Raw genomic sequence first — 19,068 nt, 5'->3', positions numbered from 1 at the left:
TTGCCTGACTTTGCTTGACCCTCGTGTTGGGACCTGTGAGGTAAACAGTTTTCAAATTAGTCCTTTGTGTTTTATGTCGGGAGAAAGTCCTCATGTCAGAAAAGGGGAGGGGAAGAGTTTCTGAGTGTTCTGCGGGGTAGGAAGGGAAAGAGGTGTTATATGGAGTTATAACCCTCGTATTGGTGATCTCAGAAGGGTAGATTTTGTATGGTTTGTGGAGCAAACGGGAATACCTGGGATCGTGAAATGAACATGGGTGATTGTGGGAACAGTAGTTTTTGGTCATAATAGATTGAGTTTTCGGAAAAGAATAACCAGAGGGACGTGGAGCCGAAGGATGGAGAGTATTCAAGCGGAGAATGGGGAAACAAGGATTCTGGGAGTTGTGGGTTTTGAGGGTAATGGGTGGTAGGATTTTGTCAAGGGAGCTCCTTTGGATGGAAGGGAGGTAGAAATGGCATAACCAAGGAAATCCTCAGGGACCTCGTCCCCCTCACTCTCTCCCTCAGTATAATATTGCGTTGCCCTTTGGACATTCCCCTGAGCATAACCCCTTGCTCCCCTACCCAGGTGATCCTCCCTCACTCGTCCACCCCCAGGGTTGGGATCTGAGAGCGCCTGCCCTCCCCTGGCCACCTGAATAAGGGATTCTCGAGGTCTGCTTGGGAGAATATCCTCAGGTTTCTTCCAAGGGAGGTAATTCCAAAGTTTGGCAGCTTTGACCTGGAAGGATCTTTCCAGACCCTTCTCCCTTTTGAACTTGGAACAGATAAGCTGCCCTTTGTTAGGCGACCGCAGTGCTCTGACCGGGCGATACTGTGGGATCAGCATTTTCAGGTAGGATGGAGCGTCACCATGCACACATTCATGGATGACAGTGGCCACCTTATAGTTAATACATTCTTGGACGGCCAGCCAATGCAGCTCCCGTCTATGGGGGGCAATATGCACACACCTAGGGAGATTGTTGACGGATCGCACAGCACTGTTCAGTAGTAACTGGCACCTCCTGAGGTTCCTAGCAGAGGTTCCTATCAACAGGGCATTGCAATAGTCCAGTCTTGCCAGGACAGTAGCTCGGGCGATCATAGCAGTGTTGATCTTAGAGATGAATGGCCTTATGTTCTTTAACAGGTGGAGAGAGTAGTTACAACTCATGGTCAGTAGGTCGACATTGGCGACTGAGTCAAGAAATGCCTCGAGACAGATGCCCAGAGTTTTGACCCTGTTGAGGACACAAATGCTGCTCGTATCAATTAGGAAGCTGGAATATTCAGAGGTGAGTTTGGCTTGTGCTGTTTTAGGACCAAAAACCTGTAATTCGGTCTTGTTGCTGTTTAAATAGAGCCAATTAGAGGAAGTCCAGCGCTCAATCAGATGGTAGGTAGTGGACAAGGTGGTGGAATCTGCCAAGTAGTCTCCAGTCGCCTCAATGACCAGTCGAAATCGTCTGCATAGTTGGTGAAGAAAACACCTTGATTGTGTAGCATGGTGCAAAGAGGGCGGATGTACAGATAGGACAGATTGGCGATAGACTGGCCCCCTGCGGAACTCCACACCTAATCTAGTGGCAGTGCAATCCTTTTTTATAAGCGCTATATAGACAACATATTTGGAATTTCACAGGGAACGCAGGTGGAACTTAAGAAGTTCTTGGAGAATCTGAAAACCTTACATGATAGAATAAAATGTACGTTCTGCTTTGTTCAGAACGATATTCATTTTCTTGACACGATGTTTAGTGACTAATCTATACACCAATCCTACAGATAAAAGTAGAACTTTACATGCTAAATTGTTTCATCCAGAAGTAATATAAAAGGACTACCTTTTAGTCAACTGGTGAGAATACAACACATTATATCAGATCATGTTGAGTTTGAGAGACAAGCGAACATAATGTTGCAACGCTTTAAAGCAAGATAGTATGACTCTTTGACTCTAGACACAGCCAACTATAAAGCGGCAAGTTTGGATAGAGACACTGTACTTCAAAAACGCATGACATCAACATGACATAATCTAGTGTATGTGTATACACATTCACGACAAAGCCACAGAGTTAAGAGGATAACAGCTAAACATTGGTCTATATTGCAGCACAACAGCATAACAGCCGATCTTTTTCCAGCACTACCAATGTTTGCTTATAAGAACAAACCGTCTCTGAGAAAGTATTTGGTACATGCAGAAGGTGAGGCTAAGTTCAAGTCGAGTAACACTAAAGTTGCCACTGTACCATGTCATGCTTGTCAGCACTGCCATAATGTTATACAAGGTTCAACCATCAATCATCCATATTCCGGGAAGGAGATTAAAATCAAATTAGCAACAACTTGTGACTCAATGAATGTTGTTTATGTGTTGAAATGTCCCTGTGTTTTTTTTTATGTGGGTCTAACTACACGTAAAGCCAGAAATGGACCACACATAAGTCACAAATACGAACACAGAACCAACGGTCGCCAGTTGCAGTACACTTTATGGAAAAGAAGCACACCATCGTTCAATTACAGTTTGTTAATTGGGAACAAGTGAAGAGTGGGAAAAGAGGTGGCGATGCTGTCAAGCGGCTACATCAGCGTGAGATTTGGTGGACTGAGACCCTCTCCTCACTACATCCAAGAGGCATGAACATGGAATTTGATTTGAATTGTTATGTTTAATAGCTGGCTGTTACTTTTGGTTAATACACTTGGGGACTTCTGGGAGATAACCGATACGGGTGAAAACATTGAGTTCTTACCACTGGGTCTATAACTTTCCAGCACGATCATTGGATTATTTTCTGTTTGATTTTGGTTATTTATTTCCTGTATTCTTTTTTTCTTTTGCCCATACTTCCTTGACTGAGTTCTGATTAACTACTTGACGGGTATATTTTCTAGTATTTAGCTTTTTTCTACCTTTTCCTTTTTTCCACCCCACCTTTTTGATTTACCACCTAGCAGGCACACGCTGAAGTATCTTCTTTGACTCTAAAAATCTTTTTTGACCACAGTACCACTGAACCATCTCTCCAGCTGGAGGACGGGTGCTTTTCCTACCCATCATCATCGTTTTATGACCTTATCATTCTACCCATATGCTGAATGGACGGTTTGGGGTCATGCAGGGTAGGTTTAGAACACTTAGTGTTCTAATTGTTCATATCGTGGAAGCCCTAGCTAGTGGCTCCACACTCCTATTTGAAGCTACAATTCCACTGCTGTTTTTTTTTCGTTTTCTGTTTAGTAATATGTTTTCCTCGTAGCACTTTTATAATTTTTTAAATATTTGACATTGTGGATCACAGAGGGTGCACGGACTACCTACTGACTTCCCCACTGAGGGAGTCATTGGGCACCCGAGCACCTTCCCGGATTGCGATGTTAGCAACAAGCTTTGATGGCCACAGCCTAGAGAAATTCTGAGTTAGTCCAACATGGCGTGTCCATAGACAGGCAATAGAAATGTTACATGTTTGCTACCTCGATAAGGAGGGCCTTTATATTGCTGTGTTTAGTTCTGGGCTATTCTTGGCAGCAGTGTTCAAAACAACGCAATGTTTGAATGCGCAGTCTACTGAGGCAGAGGAACTGCGTTGTGTACTTTGAGAGTACGAGGTTCAGGTATGGAGACTATACCATTTTGGGCATTGTTTTTTTAAAAAATATATTTTTATTAACGTTTTCAATTATAACAACAATACCCTCCCCCCTCCACCAGTCCCATATTTTCCCCTACCGCCTGGGCAAATTTTCAATCTAACCATCTTCTACTATATTTAAGGCTTGCATTCTAATTTACATAATATTCAAGATTCTCAGGATGTGTGGACACCATTGCCGAACAAATTCTCCTTTTAGAAAGTTCAAGAGCAATGCCCATTCCTGTTAACATTTTACATATTGTCTTTGCATGATATACGTCATCCATTCCCTTGCCACAAACCCCCTTAGTTGAAGGAGCCAATCTCTAACCGTTGGTGGTTTTCTATAACCAGCCATGCCGCCATCAACATTAACATAAAAGCTTTGCTATGTATCTTAGTTAACAAATTAATTTCAGGATCAAACATTCCACACAACCATTCCATGGGCGTCAAGATCACATTTGGGGGAATTACAGTCTTTATGTGCTTCATAACTTCTTCCCAGAAGGTCCTCAAATTTTGACAATCCCACCATACATGTCTCCAATCCCCCTTCTTACCATTCTCCAATCCCCCTTCTTACCATAGCCACACCAGCACTGTTACTGTTGGGAACATTGTATGTAGCTTTCCCGGTGTATAGTGCCATTGAACCATGATCTTATATCACATTTCTCTAATGTGAATCGACCTTGTCAGTTTGGAAATATTTATCCACAAATGTATCTAATGTTCTCTAGACAGTTCCACTCCAAGGTCTTTTCCAAATGTTTGCATATATCCCCAGGTCTGTTCCCTTTCTCCTTCCATCAGAATCCCATACAGCTTGAACACCATTTGTCTGTCTCCTGTATGTGTGGTTATGAACTTTTCAAAACCTGTGAATTCTCTGCCGTTGCTATGTTACCCCCTGATGCCCCTATCCAATGCCTTAGCTGATAGTATTCGAAGCCTTTCCTTTTCTGTTAGGCCAATCGACTGTTTACAATCCTCAAATAAGCGGATATCTCCTTCCTGCATCATGTCATGCATTTTCACACACCCCAGTGCCTGCCATTGTCTAAACACTCCTTGCACCATCCCTGGGGCGAATTGTGGGTTCCCAAATAAGGGAGTAAACAGGGATGGGCACGTGGACATACATCCCTTTTCTAATAATCTGTCCCATATACCACATACTACAGCTAATACCTGGCTCGCCTGCATGTTTGTGGGCCTATCTCGTCTATATAGCCAGAGAACCCCTTCCAACGAAGATCCTGCCACCTCCCTATCCATCCTTGCCCAGGGTTTACTGGTGTTACCTGTATACCATTCCCTTACTACCCGTAGTTGTGCTGCTTCAAAATATTTCACAGCATTTGGTAAGCCCACTCCCCCCCTTCTCTAGGTGCCATTAGCGTACGTAGCGCAATTCTAGGGGTTTTGTTGCACCATAAGAATCTCAAGACCATTCTGTTCAGAGCTTTAAAAAAAAGAGTGTGGGACCGTTATTGCAAGAGCCTGACATTTATATAGTATACTCGGGAGGATCAACATCTTAATTGAAGCTACTCTTCCTAGCCATGAATTACGAAGTGGGGACCATTTTCCCAAATCCTCTTTTACTTTCTGTAGTAGTTGCGGGTAATTATTATCATACAGCTGTGAGATCCCCTTAGTGGTGTCAACCCCCAGGTATTTAATACTAGTGTCTGCCTCTGCGAACGGACAGTAGGAGGGCAAAGCCTTCTCCTGTATGGTAGTGAGACCCAATCCTAAAATCTCCGAATTCCCCATATTGATTTTTAGGCCTTCAACCCTCTCTATATCCTTTAATTCCTGGAGTAGTGCCAATATTGACTGTTCTGGATTACTTATAGTAAGCAAAATGTCATCCGGAAGCGCGCAAACGTTGTGATCCTTACCCCCAAGAGGAATGCCCCCTATCATCGACCTCTTTCTAATTTTATGCAGAAACGGCTCCAGATATATTGCATTGAGAAGTGGCGACAATGGGCATCCCTGCAGAGTACCTCTACCTATTCCTATAATACGGGAAACATGATTATTAATCACCAAGCATATTGTTTGAGTCTGATAATTCACTTGTGCTATCTTTATAAATTTGGTCCCCATTCCCATCCTTTCCATAGCATTAAACAGAAGAGGCCACTCAACACGACCAAACGCCTTTTTCGGCATCCAGTGCTATCAACACTGAGGGAATTTGTTTAATATTAACTTTTTCTATCAAATGAATCACCCTCCTGATATTATCTGAGGTCTGACCCCCTATATTAAATCCTGATTGATCAGCATTGATTAGGCCCATGAGGAGCGGTGGCAATCGTGCTGCAAGGAAACCCGTGTATATTTTGCATCAATATTCATAAATGCAATGGGTCTATATGACCCAGATTTCGTCATATCCTTGTCTGGTTTCCTGAACACTACCACTTTTGCTTCTGCCATAGTCAGCGTAACCCTCCCTTTTGCTACTATCATATTGAACAATTCTGCCGGTCTGGGAGATAGTTGTTTTGTGTATTTTTTTTATAAAAAACCACTGTGGACCCATCAGGTCCTGGTGCTTTATTCAATGGCAATGCTCTTATTGCCGTCTCTACTTCCTCCCCCATAATGTCACCCTCTAATGCCTCCCACTCCCTTAAGGTTATCATGGGCAAAGATACTTTCGAAAGATAGCGTTGTATTTCCTGGGGGTCTGGGTGATTCGATGTGTACAGTGTTTCATAGTATTGGGCAAAAGCTTCTACAATGGCCACAGATTCGGTTGTTAAGGTCCCATCGGGCTGCTGTATCGTCAGAACCATCTTAGCTGCCTCTGATCCCCTCAATTGTCGAGCTAATAATTTATCAGCCTTATTAGCCCGTATATAATACCTGTGTTTATTCATCAATAATGCTCTTTCAGCCCTTCAAGTCCATAATAGCTCTAGCTGGCTGTGTAGTTCCTTCAGCTTTTTGTCCAATTCCCTCATCCTATGCTGCACTATAGCTTGTTGGGTCTCTCGCAATTACGCTTCAAGGTCCCTTCCAATTTCTCCCTCTGTTTGTCCCTTTGGGCCCGCAGAGCAATACGTACCCCCCACATTACAGCCTTAAAGGCATCCCATGTCACTTCATAGGTGACCGTCCAATCAGTATTGTCGGAGAAGTATTATTCTATCTTTTCTCTTACCTTATCAGCCATGACTACATCATTCATTAATTCCTGACGGAATGTCCACCTCCAGAGCCCAGTTTGCGGCCCCACATCCCTAAAAGTCACTATGAGAGGGGCGTGATCTGACAATGATATAGAACCTATGTCCATCTCCCTAACCTCCCCCACTAACCTAGGTGTAACCCAGACATAATCGATTCTAGACAAAGATTGGTATATGTGCGAAAAGCACGTATATCCTCTTTCATCCCCCCTCTTAATGCGCAATACATTGTGTAATGCCAATCTGCCCATATTTCCCTTTAACACCCGTGGAGCACTGTCCCTTTCCCTGCGCCCCCACTTCTATCTACCACTGGGTCCCACGCTAAATTAAAATCTGCCGCCAGTATTATCTCACCCCTTGCAAAATCTTCCAATTTAGCTGCCACCTCGCTCAAGAACCCCACCTGTCCTGTATTGTGTGCGTATACTGTGGCAAGAGTGAATCTCCCCTATTTATCCACTAAGGTCCTCTCCACCGTAACTAGTGTGTCTCTGAACCCTATCATAACTCCCAGAGTCTTCCCCATTGCATTAGCTTGATAGATTTGCGAGAATGACTGTATCTTGACCCTCATTTTCCCAACCTTCTTAATATGTGTCTCCTGTAACATGATAACATCCACCTTTTCCTTTTTCAGCTTTGCTCCCACCTTTTTCTGCTTAACAGGGGAATTCAATCCCCTAACATTATAAGATAATACTCTGAAGGCAAAACATTAAGTGGGCATTCCTAGTCCTGCTAGCTTTGTTCCTTGGACCTCGTAGTAGTAGCAATCTCCTAACTTTCTCTGCCCCCCCAAACACTCAACCCCCCCTCCCAACTTCCCCACCCATAACCCCCCCAACAGTCCTCTCAGGACTAGACCAAAGATCCTATAATACCCATGGGGGCAGTCCCCAAGGCTAAGGTCTAGTACATATCCCAAGGTCCCTCCCATTGGGAAGCATCCTAACACTTCCCTCAGATTCCAAGACATTGTCGGCCAGCAACCCCTCCTGATTGCCCAGATATCCTGCTCCTTTTTGATTCAACATTTCCCTGTTATGTGAACATTACCTTTTACACCTAGAGTACCCCATCGCCTCCTCCTTTCGCACCACCCTATTGCCCTCTCTCTGCTGGACCTTTCAGTTTTGCCGCTCTTTCTCCCCTTTTCCCTTGAACCGTGGACCAGACCCCCTGTCTCATTCCCCGCTGAGAGGAAAGCTCAGATCGTCTCGTACTCTGTCCCTCTTCTTCCTCCAAATTCAGCAGCGTCAACCCTTCAGCACATGATGTTATCCGATGCCAAGGTGAAGAGCAATCCAAACGGAAACTTCCATTTATATGAAATTTGTCTTGAAATCAGAGCGTGTGTAACCTGACCCATTCCTCTTCGCTTCTGCAGGGTTGCCATAACCAGATCTTGATACAACTGAACTTGTGCCTCATTCACTGTAATATTCCCTTCCGCCCTTGCTGCATGCAGAATGTTCTCTTTCATTCCATATGAAGTTAGGGCAATAAGAATGTCTCTAGGCCTTGCCCCTGGTTCTCTCCTCCTTGGGCCCACTCTGTGAGTACGATCAGTTCCGATGTCCTTAGGAGGCACCTCCGTCAGCAGGTTTCCGAAGCATTGCTGCACTACGCCCTTTAAGTCTGCATCCTGAACTGACTCATTTAATCCTTTCATCCTAATATTTGACCTCCTTGAGCGATTCTCTAAGTCCTCTGCTTGAATCTCTAAGTTGTGAGAGGCCCTGGCCAATTGTTCCAACAGTTCGATATTCTGGTGCACTTCTTCCGATGTCTCATTTAAACCTTGCTCGACAACGTCCACCCTTTGACCTAATTGCTCATTTTACTATAACCGGTAAGATACCTATAGGCAGTAAGATAGCTCAGTGGGTTCAGCGTTCACTGCTGCGATGTGTGTGTGATCTGCTGGTTGCAGGTTTGAATCCTGGCAAAGCCAACTCAGCCTTTTATCCTTCTGTGGTCGATAAATGAGTACCAAACACAGGTCGGGTGATATTATATGTATATTTGTTCTATATAAAGCGCTTAAGCATAAGTGCTATATAATAACACATCATTATCATTTGGCCTTGGACATCTGCTTGCATTCGCAGTAATGTGGTAATATGGGCCTATACACACTGATATTAAAGATAAATATGGTGATCCATTCTTGTACTTACCTAGAACAATGCTATGTGATTCCACTTCCTGTTTTGTCAAGGGGTGAAAAGTCATGTTCCATCGCTTCCAGTGATGTCACTTCGGTGTAGGGTCAAATTACATCACTTCCTGTAATATCAGAGGCCAAGGGTCATGTGATGTCATTTCCACTACCCCAGGTATTTTGGTGAAATGACATCCCTCTATGATGTGGCATTTATAACGCCCCTGTGCACAAGTGTTTCTAGGTGCGACAAGATAAGGAGGGGGAAACAAAGGGAGGACAAAACAACGATCTTACTAGGCCTTGCGTCATTCAGATTGTGCAAGTGCGGGAAAGAGGGAAGGGGAGAAGTGACAGGGGGAGGGGAAGGGGGAAGTGCAGTTAGCGCACAAGTGCAGCCAGCGGGTGGCTCATAAGTGCAGAGAGAAGGGACTGTAGGGTTGCAGATACAGACCCTTAAGTGCTGGGGAGCCCGAGGCAGTGCAAGGGCAATTGGACATGCAGGAGCCTGGGCCCGAGTTCAGAGGGTGACCAGGTGTCCAGTGCGAAGAGCAGTCAGGTGCATCAGCAGGGGAGAGGAAGAGAGAAAGCAGAAGCAAAAAGGTCTTGAGTTGCTTCCGGAACCAGAAGTGGTTCTGCTGAAGTTTGAGAGAGGCAGGGAGGCGGTTTCAGAGGGAGGCCCCAGACGAGGAGATAGATCTGCCCTCAACTCTCTGCTTGGAGAAGCGTGTGACCCTCAGAGAGTTGAAGGTGAATGAGCAGAGAGCTCGAGAAGGAAGATGTTTTGGAAGAGAAAGTTGGAGGTATAGCGGTCACATGCCCCAGAAAGCCTTGTGAATGATGCAGAGGGTCTTGAATTTGATCCTTGCAGCCACGGGGAGCCAGTGAAGAGATTTCAGAGCTGGAAAGATACGATCCCTGGGCTTGAGGCCAAGGACAAGTCTTGCAGTAGTATTAGCACCACAGGGAGAATTGTTCTGTATACATCTTTTACTTTCTAACAATTACGAATTTCTATAATCTGTTTGAGATCTTGACTGCAGTCCCCATTCTACATATTAGTGCAATCCTCTGTGTCATAGTTGACCTCTTATGTGCTCTCTCCCCTCTGATTTTGTCTACTTGCTCTTCCCTTCACAAATCATTTGGTACTTTAAGCATCACATCTGTCATTGCTACTATAGTGTTGGTGTCATAAGCAATGTTTCACTTCTTAGTCTGTAGCTGCTACAAGTAAAGACTTGTAAAATTACTTGTGATTTTAATTAAAAAAGCAAATAATGATTAACAGGTAAACCCTGGAGGAATGCAGTGGGTTTCTTTTGTCTACGCGCTCCTCTACATTTGCAAGATCTCCTCTTAGCTGTGTGCAGGAGAGTGCTGCACCCTTTTGCTTCCCATAGCTTTGCTGAACTGTTCTGCATGGGATGGATGCCCCGATCATAGCGCTCACGTCATCACTACCGCCAACTGAGGCAACCCCAAAGTACAAGACAAATACTAAGTGAGTACAAGGATGTTGTACAGTATGCACCATAAACTCATTAGTCTTCCCAACCTCCCATGGAAAGAGAAGCCATGCAGCGTAGTGTACATCGATGGAAGTGGAGCGCATGCTCGCATAGAACTGGGACATCATAAGAATACCTGTCAACTCACCCCCTTTTGGCGGATACAACCTGCCATAATGTCAGTTCACTTCCCCGCCAATCCCCTTGCCTGTCCATGGGCGTCAATGGTTCTCACCTGCCAAAAACAAAATCTTCTTTGTTCACTCTCATTGGCAACTAATAAATTGACCGGTATGCATGAGAGCGGGAGTGGGGAGTGTCAGGCCATGACGGGTGCTGCAGGGTGCATGATTCTGGAGAGGCTGGCGCCTGCAGTGGTGCCTGACAGACAGCCAAAATTACAAGCCACATCATTCCATGAGGTGCCCTTCATCGCACTGTATGCACTGTGCACCAATGGTGCGGCTCAATGACTCCAGCAAGGCAGAGGTGCAGAGGTGGAAGGATAAAGACCTTCCAGACCCACAGAGTGCCACTTGCAACTGATGTTTGCTGTGAGCTGTTCCGACGTATTGTTCCTTTGTCAGATTTACTGCTACTGACCTCTGCTTCATTTTCCTGGATTGAGCTTCGTCTTGTGGACTGGCTTGGACTTCGTATTGCTCAGTGAACTGGAACTCTTCTCCTCGGTACTGGATTTATTTGGTCTTCCACATCAGATTTGTTTCATTGATTCATTGTGGACTGGTTTTTGCTGGATTTTGTTCTCCTGGAGCCTTGGGATTTGTGTGGATTCTGGACTATGATTGATTCTTTCCTCGTTCTGGACAACACCTCTCTTCAGCCCTGTGAAGTCGGTTTCTTGCTAGTGTCACCAAGAAACATGTACCCATCATTTCGAGGTAAGGAGAGGGGCTGGAGTGGAGGACACTGTAGATAATAACCAGAGTTTTCTTACTGTTTCACTCCCATAGTTGGGGGTGAGTCTGGCATATCTCTCAACCTTTTAATTTCCAAGGGCGGGTGAAAAAGGAGAATTTTGTTTTGGGTGGGTGAAAGCCCATTGAAATGAATGGACGCACAGGAGGCTTAGCGGGTGAGTGAATTCATGTCAAGATGGTTAACACCCTCCTAAAACGTGTGAATTGGGAGGGATGGTCTGGTGGCTTACTCCCGCCTTTTCACCTGACCACTTGGTGTAGCGATTAACTACGCAATCCTACACATAAGGGTTGTGAGGAAAGTCTTGCTGTCTTAAAGGGTTCGTCCGGGTTACGGGTGACAGGGAGTGAGCAAGGGAGCGCATGCTCGATGCAGAGACTGAAAAAGCACAGAGAGTGTCATATTTGTATATAGCGTGGGAGGCCGGACTGCAGAGACCACGCGCACACAGGGTTGTTGGTAACAATGGCCCAGCCCTGCTATCGTACGGGCCGTTTATTCAAATCACCACATCACGTCTGGGCATGTGACGGTCAGACGTTACAACACTCCTCCTTCACAATAATATTTCCTTTTTTTCTTCCAGTTCTGAGGGGTCCATGAGATAGTCTTACATTCTAGCTGGTAATCCTCTGTCAGCTCTACTGGCATACTTTCCTTCTCTGATGGTTCCGTCTTGCTGATTCGAGGATACCAGTACTGAATCTGTTGCTGCGCTGCATTCGTCTCTCACATGCTCCAATGGTTCATCTTGATCAACTATCATTATTAACCTCTCTCCCTTTTTTTGTCAGAAAGAGATGTAATTTTCTCTTGAAGAGAACCTCTTGAACCAACTGCAGTTCCGTGTCACTGTCTCGCCAAGCAGTGATCATTGATCCTTTACATTTTATGATAGTCCATAAGTCTTCCGGGGGTATCATCGGTTTCGTAACAGTGCCTCATCCCTAACTGTATTGGGCAAGGTACTAATTTTCTCTCCAGATAGTCTCGGTTGATTGTTCCTCCACTGCCTCTGGCTCACCAGAGTCGCAGCTATCTGCAGCATGTTCCTCAAGACATGTTCAGGTATCACAGATCTTATCTTCCTCTGCAGCAGTGCCTCTGTTGTGGATACCCCCTTTGATGTATGCAGAGTCATCCTGTATGCCATCAAAAATACAGTCAGGCCTTTTTCCACAGAGGTTCCTTCTTCTTCTGCTATTCTGAAAACTTTGTTTAAAGGCTGGATGAACCTTCCTACATCCTCAATGGCTCTGGGCCAGAAGGGGGTTATGCGATGGTGCTGGATTTAGTAGAAGTCCACAAACTCTTTGAAAGCTGCATTTTGGAATTGTGGCCCATTGCCAGAATGCACAGACTCAGGTGGCTAATGAGCCACAAAAGCATCTTCTATCTCAGGCAACACCACTTCGGCTGCCACTGATTCCACACACATCACCATGGGTTTCTGAAGAATTCATTTAGAATGAGTAGAGAGTGGTGGTTCTGCTGAATCATGTCAAAGTCCATACTTGGGGCCTGCTGTTGAATTTCCGCCCTTCCTGGTGATTCAATCGGGGGTGGTTTGGGGGTGTTTCCTGTCACCTGACACCATTGGCAAAAGGCCAATACATCATGCACCTTTTTGTCCATCTCTGGAAACCAAACCTTTACCTTGCTTGGTTTCCCTAGCCCCTTGGTGAGCAGTGTTGGCAAAACAGATCATTTTCTAAATCAGGTCTGGTGCTATCACAATTTGTGTCCCTCTTATCAGCACCTCCTCTGCAGATACAGACAGTTCTGAGTGAACTTTCCATACACCTTGCATAAAGACTTGCATATCCTGTGTCTAGTGACCAACATCAGCTAGACGTGACTTACAGGGACCACCAATGAGCAGATCGACTACCTTCTGCATGCCATAATGTCATGCAGTAGCCTCTCCGATCATCCACAGTGTCATGGATTTTGGTACAGCTGATGTGGTGATCAGGTTCACAAATGCTTCATCTTCATTTTCCATGTCTGGAACAGCAGTTATTTTAACAGCCAAATAGCTTGATAAATAGTCTTCTGGTCCGGAGAGTGACACCGTCATCTTGTAACGGTATCCCATGGTTTTTCCAACAGTAATTATTTCGAAGTAATTTACTTCAAAGTAATTACTTGGAAAACACTTTGAATTATACAGCAGGTTGTCGGTTAAGGGTAAAAGGGGTGGGACGGGGCTTGGTGTATGTGAGGGTTCAGAAATGTGAGGCGGCGACATTTTGGATGATTTCCTAAAAATACGCCATTTTATTAAATCATAAAGTTCATCAAACGCCTCACTATCCCTACCCTAACGAGGATTTCCCTTCCTATCAAAACTAAAGGAAACATCTGGCCCTCACACTTAAGCAAAGAATAAACAAGAAAATATATGGCAATTCACAACAAACATCAACAATGATGTTTATCATATATTCACAGTCTCTTTTTATAATCTGGGTGAACTCCCCTTCCCCAGGTTTCAAGTTCAGTTCAGTTTCAATGTTCAACATAAAGAAACAAGGAAATCCAGTTATCCAACAAAGTTCCAGTTTAGTTCTTTAACTCCCTCACTTTGTGAAAAGAAAGTTCTGTTATACAGTTTTCCATCAATAGAAAGATCTTTTCTTCTTCTTGAAATAATAATTTCACTTCATCAAACAGCATCAATAATGTTGTGGTTCACGCTGCTTTTCCACAACTTTAGAAATGTCATACAAGAAATGCAATTTCCTGTCAGATTCAAGACCCACAACCTCTGGCTAGACACAAGAACACAGCCTCTTGATAGCACTACTCAAGTCTTTCTTTATAGCTTTATGAGTCAGAGTTTAGATCTTTGTCAGGATGACTTCACAGAACCACTACTTCCACTAGGATAACTCTCATATCCGGTTAACCTCTGTAAGGATTCACTATGCAGGTTTATTTGCCTGCCCCACAGTGCTCCGCATTCAACTGGGCTGCTGAAGCTTCGACCGACTGACAACACAAGATTTACTTCAGCTTCAACAGTCTGCACTTTGTGATTGATAGCAATTTTTCAGAAAAAAATATTCACATCAGTGCTCCTCAATACCTTCATGTAGGCAAGGCACTCTTCCTCTGAACATTAACCTTTCAGAAGGGCAGCCTCTTTGCCATTTGTCTTTCTGCAGCATTAGTACTTACCACAACATGAACAGTTTGGACCTTTATGACTTTGAACAACTTTTCAGAAAAGAGAAGATCCACTTTAGTGCCTCTCAACACCTCCAAGTAAGCAAGGCACTCTTCTTCTGAACAACCACTTTGTCAAAAGGGCAGCCTCTTTGCCACTCATGTCTTTCTGTCACAACACCACCAAAGTTTGCCAAAGGTTTGTCCTTAAAGATATACTTCTATCTTTTCTCTGTATGGCTTTAGTAATACGGGTCATAACGATCTCGAGGAAACATTTACATTTAGCAGGTTTCACCTTTTTACAACTTTGCATTTGCCCCTTTACTTCCTGCCCACCAAAGTAGCTTAATGGTAGGCCTGTGGTTAGTCTCTTTTGGTTGAAGAAAAACTTGCACAACTCTTGGTTTGGGCAATGCGTGTACACTCCTGACTAAAACAAAGCTTGCACCATGCTCGGCTTCGAGAAAATATACTTCTGTCACTCTCTTGGGCAATGTCTGTTTCACTTTTGGCTTCAGCAATGCTTGTTCCCCTTCAGAACTCACAATTCAATGTTAATTCTCTTAACTTCAGTGCAACATTGACTTCAACAACTTCATAATGGACTTGTCGGTTAACCTTTACCTCAGAGTACATTTTTAGGCACACATGATCAGTCTTTCAGTTTTAGATGAGAAGATTTAGAGTGTTTTACTCTTATGCGATTGCTACCGAAGATGTTCATTCACACGAAAGGGCTACTTCTGAAACTTTCCATTGTCTGACAATCAGCAGTCGGTTTATCACTACTTTCATTCGTACACAAGTAATTCTGCTTGGCTACAGTTGCCTGCCTTTGTTCGCACAAGAGCTTAGAACGCTCAGTAACACTCACCAGCTTCTGTCTTGCTCCCTTTGGCTGCTGCAGGGCTTGGACTGCTTCTAGCTTCTCTTGGACACACACCCCTCTTAGGTAACAGTGTCTTCGGTCCTGTCACGCCACTAAGGAGCTCCTCTCGCTGCTGAGATCCTCGACTGCACAACTCCATTCTGCCACGGTTTCCAGCAAGCTTCCTGCTGCGCAATCTCTGCAATTAGGTACACATGGGGAAAAGCAAGCTTCCTTTATGCCTTGCACTGTGCAGTCTCTGCACTACAGATTTAGGGGGGGTTGAGGAATCTGAGGGCATCCACACTTCTTTCCCCAGTATAGCCTCCTCTCAGGTGGCCAGGGAAAGGCCACTGCTTTTGAATCCTGATCCTGGGGGTGGATATGCAAGGCAGGATCAACTGGGTGAAGGAGACTTGGGGAGTGGGGAGAGGACATCCCTTGGTGAAACATGGTATCCCCCATTTCCTTTTCATAATGAAACCTCTATCCCTCAAGCCGTTGTAGGCTATTGTCAGCCCTTTCCCTGTTCCTCCCTTAAAGTGTTCCCAAAGAAACAAAGGTTCAATACTAGGACGAGGGAGAGAGCAACTAGAGAAATACATCCTCATTTGGACAATACACACACCTACTAGCCCCATTTGTGTACTGAGACGAGGAGGAGGACAGCAAGAGTAAGGCAGAACTATTGTCGCAACAGTGGGCGGTCTCGTTTTTTCTGGACTCATTATGGTGGCGGGAACTTTAAAAGCCAACATCCTTTTGGAAATGGAGCCAGGTGTAGAAGCAGGGCTACGGACTGCTTGGTGCAGGCAGATGTCTCTGGATCGGCGGTGTGGCAAGTGCAGTGCTCAAGACTCATTATGGTGGCAGGAACTTTAAAAGCCAACATCCTTTTGGAAATGGAGCCATCTGTGGAAGCAGGGCTACTGACTGATGGGTGTAGGCAGACGTCTCTGGATCGGCGGTGTGGAAAGTGGAGCGCTCGAGACCCGTTCAAGGATGCAGAGTTTATGCAGCGGTAAGCGAACCTGAAGGACGGTGGCTGACCGCAAGAGGGAGACCTGTATGATCCAGCAATGTCGTTGCAAGAGTACCGAACTGCAGGAGAAGCATAGCTGGGTGAGCCGAGCCACTGGAAGCTGTTGGGAGAAGATGCAAGGTACTGCACAGGAAGAGAACTCTTGTACTTTTGAATATTGAACAGAATGAAAGCAAGTTTTGGCCACTCTTGAATATTGAGCACAGTGAAAGAAAGTTGTGAAATTTGCATAAAACACAGAGCTGCATGATATGCTAAATCCAGTATTGGCAACAGCCAAAAGAACTCAAAGAACTGTATGCCATGGGGAAACAAGCATTGGCAAGTGCCAGGAGAATGCAAGAAAGTGTCACAAACACATAGTGGTCAAACAAGCCAAGATACAGTGCTAGGAAAGTGTGAAACAGGTGAATAAAGTAAGCCTCACTATCAAGTTGAAACAGTGGCACAGTGTTGGTGGAGAAGGAGCCAAGAAGGGGTATCGGTTGCGTGACCTATAATGGATGGACCGTGTGGTCCAAAAACTGCCCCTAGACCGAGTGCACCCCTGTATGGAAGAACCACTGAAAGCAACTATAAAGAAGCTTGTTTTAAAATAACCTCTTATGTGTTTTGAAGTCAAGAGACTGAACTGCCTATTTGAATTGGTGAAAAGGAACAAGATCATAAGAGCTGGGAAGTGTCCCAAGGAATTGTGTTGTTGTGAAAAGCTGGACCATTTGAACTATTGGGGAAGGGAACTCCTGTGTCTTTGGAACTATTTTGAACTTGGGGAAGGGAAGCTGATTACAAGCCGAGAGCTGGAATAAGCTCTGAACTTTATTTTGAACCCTTTTTTTTTAACAACTTTATTTATATTTGCACACAGGTTATGCACATAGTTTAGCAGCTTACTTTGATTATACAGACATATTACTTATACAGTTTATTAGCCTTCTGTGTTCAGGTTCTCCGATTCACTGAGGTCAGCCAGATATTGCTTGTATCGCGCCCATATGTTTCTGGGTCTACTTTGTGGTGTGACCAAGTCAATATACAGTTCCTCAGTGTCATTAATCCACACCATATCTCTGTTCCAGTCCTCTATTGTAGGGGGTTGTACGTTCTTCCATCTCATCAATATGACTCTTTTGGCTATGAGCAAACTCAGATTCAATCATTTCCGCCACGTCGGATTCAATTTCCCTTCTGCCCCCAACATACAGATCTGTGGTGTCCATGTCACCGGCTGGTCTGCCATCTTGTCTAGCGCCCTGCATACCCCTGACCAATAATGTCTCAATTTGGTGCAGTCCCACAGCATATGGAATATATTAGCGTTTCCAGCATTACATCTTGGACAGGCACCATTCGATGTGGGGTATATCTGCTTAAGCCTTAATGGAGTGTAATGTATCCTGTGCACTATTTTATAGTGTATCAATTTGAACCTTGAGTTACACGATATCCCTTTAGTCAGTGCGCAAATCCGAGACCACTCTTGATCGTCTATCAGTTGCCCCAAATCCTGTTCCCATCTCCCTTTAGCTGTGTGGTTTATCGCAGGGCGTGTTTGTATTATAGTTTTGTACAGCGAAGGGCAGTGACCTTTTGGGTACCTCCTGTGAATATATAGCCTAATGCCATATTTATTTCTGGTTCTTCTGGAAATGTTGGGTGGGTTCGTTGTGCCATGGCTGCAACCTTATGGTATTGCTGTTTATGTGTGTGTGTGTCTCCCAGTGTATCCTTAATATCCTCCCAAGATATAAAATGTTGGTCCAAGAATAACTGGCCCCACTGTGTGATGCCTTTAGCGCTCCAGTGCCTTGCTATTTCACTATCAACACTGAGTGATGGATATCCCCATATTGGCATGCTTGGATGATATAGTTTACTGGCACCATATATGTCAGTGATTCTGGACCATGCCGTGGATGTGACTTTGGAGGGGTTGATTGTATTGTATTGTTTCGGGGTAGGTCTGGACATTCTTTGCAGCACTCCTATCGCCTCTCTCTCTTGTGGCGACAGGGAAACGTCAGCAGGGTTAAGAAAGGATGTGGCCCATCTTGCCGCCTGTTGTGCCTGTGCCGTCAAGTAATAAAGTTCCATGTCCGGTGCCAACAGTCCTCCCCTTGGGTATGTGTCTGTCAGGACTCTCCAGCTTAGTCTGGGGTGTCCGCCCCAAGCAAAATTTGCGCAGGCGCTATTGATTTTGGTGAACAGAGCGCGGCCGGGCCATACCGGAACCGTGCTAAGAGGTAGAAAAGTTTCGGTAGTATCACCATTTTGATTAAGGCTAATCGTCCCGCCATTGATATTGGGAGTACACTCCACCGTTTCATTTTAGCGCAAAGGGTGTCTGCTAGTGTCGTGTAATTTAATGCTCGGGATAGTTGGGCCGTTCTGGCTATGTGGGCCCCTAGATACACTATGTGTATCGGACTCCATATAAGTCCGTGAAGATTCCGGGGTTGTGGTGTGGCGTCTGTGAGCGGGAATATTTCAGATTTGTGGGGGTTGAGGTGTAGTCCTG

This window comes from Ambystoma mexicanum, chromosome 14, assembly GCF_040938575.1.
Source record: "Ambystoma mexicanum isolate Mex_15411 chromosome 14, UKY_AmexF1_1, whole genome shotgun sequence".
In the NCBI taxonomy this organism is placed as follows: domain Eukaryota; kingdom Metazoa; phylum Chordata; class Amphibia; order Caudata; family Ambystomatidae; genus Ambystoma; species Ambystoma mexicanum.
Note: the sequence above shows the minus strand (reverse complement) of the source record.